Source organism: Chrysochloris asiatica, unplaced genomic scaffold (genome assembly GCF_000296735.1).
Source record: "Chrysochloris asiatica unplaced genomic scaffold, ChrAsi1.0 scaffold00143, whole genome shotgun sequence".
Taxonomy (NCBI): domain Eukaryota; kingdom Metazoa; phylum Chordata; class Mammalia; order Afrosoricida; family Chrysochloridae; genus Chrysochloris; species Chrysochloris asiatica.
Window position 1 is genome coordinate 2173653 of NW_006408661.1, and position 11314 is coordinate 2184966.

An 11314-nucleotide genomic window follows, 5' to 3' on the forward strand; every position below is an offset into this window, starting at 1 on the left:
GCTCCTGGAACAGCCAAGCATCCTGGCTAGAAAGCAATAGATTTCTTGCTTCTGCCAAAAATTCCCCCTGCTGTAAGCCTTACAACCTTCTAAGTATTCCTTTATATGTGGTCCAGAGTTCTGGGACCATCCCCTGAGCCTGCTTGGTCGGGTACCCTGTGTTATTGTTGGCGGAGTTCTTTACTACACGTCCACCCGAACCGCCATCTTGTTTGTTCTACACTACCCTGGGATGTTTTCCTTGCACTGTCTTATTTGATTAACAGCATTTCTGAATAGACTATTCTTGGTTGGCAGTTTTGGTTTTTTTTCTTTCTTTCAGGGTTTTATATATGTCATCCATTGCCTAAGGAGCTCTAGTAGAGTAGTGGTTATGAATTGGTCTGCAATCCTCAAGGTCAGCAATTCAAAACTACCAGCTGTTCCACAAGAGAAAGATGAGGCTTTCCTTTCCCATACAAATTTACAACCTCAGAAACCCTGTATAGGGTCACTATACGTCAGAACAGACTCCAGGGCACATAATCACTACTCCATTGCCTTATTGTCTGTTAGATTTCTACTGTGAGATGGGATTTTAATCTGAGTTGCTTGGCTTTGTAAGTAACACTTTTATTTTCCCTAGCTGCTTTTAGGATTGTCTCCTTGTCTTTGATTTTAGAGAGTTTGATTATAATATTATATCTTGGTGATTTTCTTTTTACATCTATCCTTCCTAGGGTTCATTCATCTTCTTGAATACTTCTCTTATCTTTCAACATGTTAGGGAAATTTTCTTTTAGCAGATCTTCAACTATCTTCTCTGTGGTCTTCTGTGTTTCTTCCTGTTCCAGAATTCAAATGATTTTCAAGTTATTCTTCTTCATATTGTTGAACAGGAATTTTAGACTTTTTAAATATTTTTTAACCCTTTTTTGTGCTTGTTCTATAATCCTGTCAGTATTAAGAGATTTGTCTTCCAACTCACTGGTTCTGGCTTTCATCTCTTCAAATGTACTACTTTGTCCTTTCAGTGTATTGTTCATTTCTGATATTCTATTATTAATCATTTGGACCTCTTTTTGTAGGTGTTGAATTGTTTCTAATGTTACATCTATTTTATTTAATTGTTCCTGTAGTGTTTTCCTAAATTCTTCCCCTCTGTGCCCCTCTTAACAGCATTTGGATGCACCTCAATATCATTCTCCTGAGTTTCTTTTCAGGCAGTTCCAAAGGCTGCCCTCCTTCTAATGGGAAGCCTAAGTCTACCTTCAGCCCATTTGTTTCAGTTACTCTATTCTATTTCTGGAATTGTGCTGAGATCTTTTGTTGTTTCTTGCACATTTTCAATAATTAGGTGTATTGTTAATAATTAGATAATTATAATTTTCTGTATTATTAATCTTTTTGAATGCTTCCTGGTAGCTGTGATCAGGAGATAGTCTTACCTTATTACACAACTGTGAGTAATTTTAGCAAGTGTTGGTTAACTATGTAATGTATAGTAGCTGGTATTGACTCTTGTATGGATGGTGGGATATTAACGGGTGCACTTGTAGCTTGGCTATATGACCAAAATTGCTTTCTTTCCTTGAGTAACATAGAGAGAGAAAGCTCCCATCCCAAGGGAAAAAGGAGTGCTAAAACAAATAAACAAATAAACAAACAAACAAAAAACTGCAGCAAATTAGTCCAATAGCCTTGGCTGAGCAGATCAGTGTGCATCCACAGTAGAAACCTCCAGGGGTGGGTGGGATTGTCCATTCGTTCAAGTACCCGTTCTAGTCACAGGAGTGGAAGTATGCAGACAGAGAAATAGAAAAGAGTATAAGAAAGTTTGTTCATACTTTTATCTCTGAAAATCTGTCCAGTCTCTGCATATCCACAGCATCCTTATCAAGATGACTACACCCTTCTTCCTTTAATATCATTTTAACAGGTGTTGGCTTTTACACTTTTATTGTATATAGCATCTGGTCTTTTATGTTGGGATTTTACAGGGTGCAAATGCAGCTTGGCTGTATGGCCAGAGCTGCTTTTCCTTGTTAGGTGAGGCAGAAATAAAAACTGCTTCCCAAGTAGGAATGCCAACTTCAGGGCTAAGCCCTAAAGTCAGACATCATACTGGAGGAATATCCTCTATGACTGATAGGGACTTTCACCTATTTCCTCTTTGCACAGTGGGAAAAATCCTTCTTCTGTGCAGCTCAGGATTACAATGTCAATTGTACCCTGTGGACACAATGCTGTACACTTTTGGGGGTGTGCTTCCACCTGTATGAAGGAGAGAGCACAAGATCAGAAGAAAAAAGTAAAAAAGAAAGAAAAACAAAAACTACCTTCACACCTCTATTTCCATAAGTTGCAAGGTGGTTTTCATGCTGTAGCATGTTTTTTTTGTGGCCCCAACCTCCAACCTCTGCTAAGGCTGTGGGGTGTCTGCAGTGTCCCATTTGATAGGTCACTTTCTTTACTATCTCCCCTTCAGATTTCTCCACTGGTAGGCTCCCAAAACTCTTTCCCCCTATTTTATATTAAGTTTAAAGCTCCAGGACTATACTGGCAAAGTGTTTTTCCTGATTTTTCTCTGCCTCCATTGAAGAGACATTGCTGAATCCCTCTGCTTATCCAGTTCCTAAACTGGAAGTCAATAAGTATGTCTTGTACAACAGATTTTCCTAATGCAATATGTCCTTTGCTTTCTTGAATGCTGCTTCCATGAGAATTGATGGTTGATCCAAGAAAAATGAAGTCCCTTACATATTCAATCTTTTCTCCATTTATCTTATGTTATTTGCTGGTCTGGGATTGATTACCTTTTTCTTTACATTGAGGTGCAACCCATACTGAAGGTTGTGATCTTTGATCTTCATCATTAAGTATTGTAAGTTTTCTTCATTTTCAGCAAGCAAGATTGTATCATATGCATAACCCAGTTTGTTAGTGAGTCTTCATCCAATCCTGCTGCCACTTTCTTCTTCGTATAATCCAGCTTCCCATTTTTTGCTCAGCATATAGTTTGAATAAATATGGTGAAAAATACAACCTTGTTTCTCACGAGCACACTTAAGTGTTCCAGAATACTAGTTCTCCACAATATTGTCTATAACTTGTCATGATCTACACAATTGAAAGCCTTTGCTTTTTCAATATAGCACAGTTAAAAATATTTCTGGTATTCTCTGCTGTCAGCCAAGATCTATTTTATGTCAGCAATAATATCCCTCATTCCATGTCCTCATCTGAATCTGACCTGAGCCTCTGACAGTTCCCTGTGAATGTACTGCTGCAGACATTTTTAAAATTATCTTTTGCAAAAATTTACCTGCATGCAGTATTAATGACATTGTCCAATGATTTCTGCGTTCTGTTGCATCACCTCTCTTTGGAATTTACATAAATATGGATCTCTTCTAGTCAGTTGACCAGGTATTTGTCTTCCATATTTCTTAGCAGAGATGAGTGAGTGCTTCCATTACTACCTCAGTTTGTTCTGTGCCAATGTTTCAGTGTACCTTGGTCTTCTTGTCTCACTATAGTATAGGAAAGGTATATTTTCTGTATAAGTTTTATGTAAAATTAAAAGTGTTCTAAAGAATAAAGTTATTTTCAAAAATAAATAAATCACCCTGGAAAAGTGGATTTTGCATGGAAGAAAAGTTGTACAGTTTCTGTTAACCTGTTATATATGATATAGAATCAGACACATAATTCATAGTAGAACAAGTATTTAGCCATTCATTATTATGTAAACTAACGTTGGCTTCAGTAAGTATCTCCAACTCCTGAGACACTTATACTCTTGTGTTTAAGTTCTAAGTGCAATAAAAGTTTTTGCACATAGTTGTTGTTGTTAAATTCCATTGAGTTGATTCCGACTGATAACAACCTTATGTAGGGTTTCTGAAGAACAGCTGGTGAGCTTGAACTGCTGACTTTGTGGTTCAAACCAACTTTGCAATCCAGTATATTAACCCACAACACCACATCAGGACACATATGAATTTATCAATTAATACATTAATATGAAGAAACAGATTTTTAATCTTATTGATTCTGTTACTCTGTGCAATCACTTAGAGTTTTGATTTGTGTTAAAATTTTAAACAATAAGATATATCATGAAATTGGATGCATAAAGGTTTTGTTTGTGATGTGCAAATTTAAGCTCACACTGAATATTTTATTTATTTTGAATAATATGAATACAATCAAATGTATTATTCTTCATAAATTATTAACTTTTCTTATAAAAATGTAAATGCATACAGAAAATTATTATTATTTATTTTAGTGAATATCATTAAGTGTCATTCAGTCAGTTCCAACTCATAACAACCCTACAATGGATTTCTGAAGAGTGGCTGATGAGTTTAAACCAGCAACATTCTGGTTAGCCTAGTTTTTATACTACATAACCATGCCAGGACTCCTGCAGGAAAGTTAATTAAATATTAATTTTAAAGTTGTAAATAATAAAAGAAATATTTAATTACTGATGTAGTTGCATTATGTAATATACAGTTTGTTGTTATGTACCGTTAAGTCGGTTTCCGACTCTTAGTGACCCTGTGCAGGGTTTCCAAGGCTGTAAATCTTTACAGGAGCAGAAAGCCACATCTTTCTCCCTCACAACAGCTCGTTGTTTTGAACTGCTGACCCTGAGGTTTGCAGCCCGATTCGTAAGCACTACACTACCAGGGTTCCTTAAAGGAGAGAAGTGAGCAGAGACCAGAGGAAACTGGGGTGGTGGCAGTTATGTGCTGGGGAGCCGAAATCTATTCATAGTGACCCTGTACAGGGTTTCTGAGGCTATAAATCTTTAAGGGAGCAGAAAGCCTTATCTTTCTCCCGCAGAGCAGCTGGTAGTTTCGAACTGCTGACCTTAAGGTTCACAGCCTGATACATAACCACTACACTACCAAAGCTCCTTGATTTACAACATATTTGAATTACAACATTTTGCATTTTCAACTGTCTGTTTTCTGATTATTTTGTATATCTTGTTATATCTTTTTGGTAATAATATAGTCTTCTTGTGGCACTGTAAGATAAACACTGGACTGCTACACCACTGAATTCCTTAAAAACTCGATGCAAGGTCTCTGGGTTGAAACCAATTTAGGGGAATTAAAAACAGTACCAATATAGGTAATAGCAAATATTGCATACAATATTGCAGCACATAATCTCATAATGCTATCTTTCTGAGCTTTTCATTCAGATGTTCTGTGATTGGACTTATAATTATACTGATAGTAAAAGGCAATCATGAAACTTAAAAGAAAATAAAGAAAAAGAAAAAAGGTAAGCACTGGACTGGTACCTGCAAGGTGAACAGTTAAAACCCACCAGTTGCTCTCAGAAATCCTATACAGGGTCACCTTGAGTCAGAAATTACTTAATGGCACAAAACAACAACAACAATTTACATCAAAACTGACAACAGAGTTGTCAAAATACTACCTTGTAATAATAGTTGTTGTTAGGTGCCATCAAGTCAGTACCAACTCATAGAGACACTATGTACAATAGAATGAAACACTACTCAATCCTGGGCCAACCTCACAATTGTTGCCATGCTCGAGACCATTGATGCTGCCACTTTGCCAATCCATCTCACTGGGGATCTTCCTAGTTTTCTCTGACCCTCCACCTTATCAAACATGATATCATTCTCCAGCAACTGATCCTTCCTGAAAATATGTTCAAAGTGTGAGAGACAAAGTTTGACCACCCTGATCTCCAAAGAGCACTCTGGTTGCACTTCTTCGAACACAGAGCTGTTGGTTCTTTTGGCAGTCCATTGAACTTTCAATATTCTCCTCCAACACCATAACTCAAAAGCATCAATTTTTCTATGGTCTTCCTTATTCATTGTCCAGCTTTCGCATGCACACGAGGTTATTGAAAATACCATGGCTTGAGTCAGTCATACCTAAGTCCTCAAGCTGACATTTTTGCTCTTCAACAATTAAAAAAGTTCTTGGGCAGCAGATTTGCCTAATGCAATATGTCATTTGATTTCTTGACTGCTACTTCCATAAGTGTGGAGAGGTGAGCCAAGAAGAATGAAGTCTTTGACAACTTCAATCTTTTCTCTGTTGATAAGAATGCTGTTTATTTGTCCAATGGTGAGGATTTTTGTGTTTTGGGGTTTTTTTTATATTGAAATATAATCCATATTGAAGACTGTGCTCATTGTTCTTCATCAGTAAATATTTTAAGTCTTCTTCACTTTCAGCAAGCAAGGTTGTATCATCTGTATATCACAGGTTGTTAATGAGTCTTCCTCCAGTCCTGATGACACGTTTTTCTTCATAGAACCCAACTTCTCAGATGATTTGATCAGCATTCAGGTTGAATAAGTATGGTGAAAGAATACAACCCAGTCACACACCTTTCTTAATTTTAAACAATTCAGTGTTCCCATATTCTGTTTGAACAACTGCCTCTTAGTCCATGTATAGATTCCTCATGAACACAATTAAGTGTTCCAGAATCCTCATACTTCATATGGTCCTTCAATGCACTTTTGGAAAGTGCATTGAAGGAATTGGCAAAGAACAAAGCACCAGGAACTGATGGAATATAAATTGAAATTTTTCAGGAAAGTGAGATGGGACTGGAAGCACTTACTGATCTCTGCCATGAAATTTGGAAAACATCTATCTGATTGGAAGAGTTCCGTATTTGTGTCCATTCCAAAGACAGGTGACCCAACAGAATGTGGAAGTCATTGGACAATCTCTTCGATATCCCATGCTAGTAAAGTTTTACTAAAGGTAATACAGAAACAGCTGCAAGCATACATTGACAGAGATCTTCCAGAAGTTCAAGCCAGGTTCAGAAGAGGCCGTGGAATGAGGGATATCATCATTGCTGATGTCTGATGGATCGTGGCTGAAAGCAGAGCATACCAGAAAGATGTTTACCTGTGCTTTATTGACCTGTAGTAGTTAGTATAGCATAAACTCAGTCTCCCACAATCCTGTTACTTAGGATATTTGAGATACATTTCTCTTTCTCGTTGAATTCTGAGATGGCAACTTAATGACGTAAATGACACTTTAATGGGAAAATCTGAAGAATCTTACTCTCCAATGTGATGCACACACACACACACACACACACAAACAAGTGGGCAAAATGATGGAGAGATCCACAAACAGAGGTACACACTGCAGAGCTGTCATCCTTGTTAATCCCTAAATCTTTAATATAAGGACTAAATTGTGCAAACCGAATTGATATCTAAACACATATTATAACTTTAAATCTCATCTCTTTGTTATCATAATTTTTCTTCTGCCCTTTCAGCTTATAGACTTCTTCTGCTCTAAAGTATTCCTCTGGTAATTAGCCCTAGTTTGAAACTAAAAGCAACTTATTTCTGATTTTGTAGAAGCCCATACAAACATTCAGATGCATGCAATCATTGCTGTTCACTGACCCATTTGTATGCAGATATCCCAGAAAATGACTTCTGTATAAATTCTTATTTTGAGTTAAAGCAACTCTAGCAATCTTTCTTCACTTCAAGTGACACAAAGGTCACTCTGCACTGATCAACAGTTTAATCAAAAATTGTATGCTCCCTGGTATCTCATCTTAATGATGCTTGTAACCAGGTTGTTAGTCTACTTATATCGACCTGGAATGTACAAAAAACTAAATGTATCATGATTATAACATATATAAAGCTTAGACACTCTCTGATGTGACAAAAAAATATCTTTCATACTGTCATCTAAACTAAGTCTTCTATAATGGCTAATCTGCTATTAATAATAGGACACATGAAAGAAATATATGCTTTCTTGGTTAGCATAGCTTATTACTTCCAAGAAAAGCCACATAGTTCTTCTCCAAAGTAAATATGCAAAAACAGTGCTAACATTTGAAATATTTGGGGAAAGTAATTTTAAAACTGGGTGTGTTCATACTCAAGTAAAAACCTTAGATGAAAATGCATAGGCTTTGGAATCTGTTAAAATGCCATTAATGTCAAAAATGTGATGTATGACAATAATTAGCTACTGTATTCACCATAGACTCTATTCTGGAATGTTAGCAGAGCAGTTTTTCTCAGCATATTTGAAATAATCTGGAAAGTTATTTTATGAGCAATTTTTTTTAGAGTAAAGAAAATTAACAACAAAATAAGTTAAAATGAACCATTTTCCCTCATTAAATTTTTTCTTCTCTGCCAGTTTTACTAGAAGCTATTTTTTATAAATTCCAAATTGTATATAGCCTCTCTCTTTTCAGAAAATGGATTGAGATCCAACCTCAGCATCTGTGGGTATGATTGCTTTGTAATGATTATTAATTTAGGCAAATGGATTCTGAGTAAGCAAAATATGCCTTCTTTGATATTTCTTCCAAAAACTTTCGCATCATCATGTGACTACTTCTTATCTTTATTTTTTTCATTTGACTTTAAATATCTAAAGATAATCATTTAAGTTAAACTAACATCATAAATGTTGTTGTTGAGTGCTGTGGAGTGGGTTTTGACTCATAGTAACCCTGTATAGCGTTTCTGAGAAGCAATTAGTGAGTTTGAACTACCATCCTTACACCACACCAGGACTCCAAATAGTGGTAGTGGTTATCTGTCATACAGTCATTCCAACTCATAGCAACCCTGTATAGGATTTCTGAGATTGTAAATCTTATATAGGAGCAGAAAGCCTCATCTTTCTCCTGTGGAAAAACTGGTAGTTTCGAACTGCTGACTTTGAGGTTAGCAGCCCAATTTGTAACCATTATGTTACCAGAGCTCTCTCATGGTGTGGCACTGTGGAATAAAGCACTGGACCACAAATTTGGTGTGAACCACAAGGTCAGTGGTTCAAACTCACCAGCCGCTCCTTGGAAATCCTATATAGGGATGGAACTTAGCAACAACAAACAACATATATAAGTGCCTTCGAGTAATTTCTGACTCATAACAACCCTGTATAGAGTTTACGAGGAGCTGCTGGCGAGTCTGAACAGCCAACCTTGCAATTCAAACCAACTTTGTAGTCCAGTACATTAACCCATAGAACCACACCAGGACTCACTTACTCTCCCCTCCTGCCACCGTCCAACTCCGCCCACAATATTGGCATCTCAAGTGCACCAGACACATCTCGAAAACGCTGGACCACAAGATCAGTTTGAACTAATAAATAATGTATATATATTCCTGATGTAGCACTGTAGCTCTAGACTGAAAGGCAGATTTGAACTGCAAGGTCGGCAGTTCAAACTCATCAGCTGCTCCTAGAAAACTCTATACAGGGTTTTCTATGAATTAAACTGACTCAGCACTAAGCAACAATATATATCAATTTCTTTATCAGTTGCTGAACTGAATTTTGGAAACTAGCAATTGATTCATATGTTATGTGCTGTGGAGTTGGTTCCTACTCATAGTGACCCTATACAGTGTTTCCAAGGCTGTAAAATTTTATGAGAGCAGAAAGCCTCATCTTTCTCCCAGCTGGGAGTTTCAAACTGCTGACCCTGAGGTTAGCAACCAAATTTGTAACCATTATGCTACCAGAGCTCCTCCATCAAACTAGGAATTGTGAAATTATAGCTCATGGTCTAATATGACCAAATATCTGTTCTGGTAAACACTATTTTATTGGAAAACGGTCAAGAAACATTCATTTACATATTATCTATAGATATTTTCTTACTACAAAGGTAAAGGTTTGATAGCTATGATAGAGAATATATGGAATATAAACCCTAAAAGGTTGTTCTCCTTGACAGGAAAAGTTTGCCTACCTTTCTTTTAAGCAAACATTTACTCATCACCTTTTTTTTTTTTGTCTTTCAAAAAATTTAAAATTAAAAAAAAACAACAAAAAAAACAACAACAACTCTCAAGTGACTTCTGGCGCTTCCCTGACCAGGCAGCACAGGTACACGGGCTCCGTTGAAAGTGTGGGTGGTATCGCACAGGGGAGGCCCCTGCCTGGTAAACAGACAGCCTTTGGGCAAACATAAGACTTTAGCCTTCAACATTATGAACTAGCTTTTTTGAAGGATCAAACTGCTGAGGAGTGGTGGGCATTTTGAGCTTCCGACTGCCTGCACTCGCGTGCACTCGGCTCCCACTCCGGAACTGCGTCCGCCCACTGTGGAGCTTGGAGCGTGGGGCTTGAGCAGACCCGTTTGGAAGGAGGGCTCACCCAGAGAGCCAGCGGGGCTACAGGAACTAACACGATCCTTCGTGAGGGGAGGGGACTTCATTGCCACAGGAGGCATTATCGGCGTGCATATAGAGTGGGTCGGGTGCCCACAGCGCAGGGAGACAGAGAGAGACATTTTTTTATGTCATCAGACAGGGACGCCATCTGCCTGCAGCCACTAACCCCGCCCTCCACCTCCTCTGCCTAGGCTAGCCCTCTGCCCAAACTCTGAGGCTCAGGCCCACCCATCAAGGCACAAGCCAGACCAAGCTGAGACGCCTTGAGTTGGTTTTTACCACCAGCAACAAGGCAGTCCTGCTGTGGCTCTGTGGGTTAATGCACCAGACTGCAAACCCTATTGAACTGCAAGGTCGGTAGTTCGAGCTCAAAAGCTGCTCCTTAGAAATCCTATACAGGATCTTTTTTGTGTGTGTGTGTGTGTGTGTGTGATTAGAGATTGACTTATTTAATCTTGTTGTTTTTTTTCTGATGCTGAATTCTTCTCTTTTTTTCCTCCCATCGTTTTTTGTTGTTGTTGTTGTTTGTTTGTCTTGCTTTGTTTTTCTCTCATTATCGCTTTTGTTTTTTATTTTGACTAGAGACTGCCTTATTCAATCTTGTTATTTTTTCTGGTGCTGACTTCTTCTTTTCCTGTTCCCCCCCATTGGTTTTTTGTTTTTGTTTTTGTTTTTGTTTTTTTGTTTTGTTTTTCTCTCATTATCACTTTTGTTTCTGATTTTGATTTTGGTTTTGGTTTCTACCCGACTGGTGCTGTTTGGCTGTCACAAAGCCTCCCTTGTGCTATCAGAGGACTCTTTGTCTCCTTACATTACACAAAAAGAGTCAGCAACGGCTGCCAAATAACCAAGCTGCAATAACACTTTATAAAACAACAAAACACAGGCAAGAAACAATACCAGCTTCCATATACCAAGGAAACAGGCAACACCTGTGAACGTTACTCTGAATTAAGCAATAAGAATAGTGAAAAGGGAAGACCACATCCTGACTATATCTTCCTGGAAGCAATTAGAAAACTTAAAAAATTACCAAAATACATACTCAGTTAAATACTAGGGCCAAAGCTTAACATTAAACATGTCCTAGAAGCAAAAGCAGATGACCATATCAGCACATGTCCA

General features: G+C 37.7%; 1 pseudogene; it reads right to left on the minus strand.

Moving 5' to 3' along the window:
• LOC102826552 overlaps window positions 1-10248 on the minus strand; it is an 18872-nt pseudogene extending 8624 nt beyond the window's left edge.
• Between the last annotated feature and the right edge of the window lie 1066 nt (window positions 10249-11314).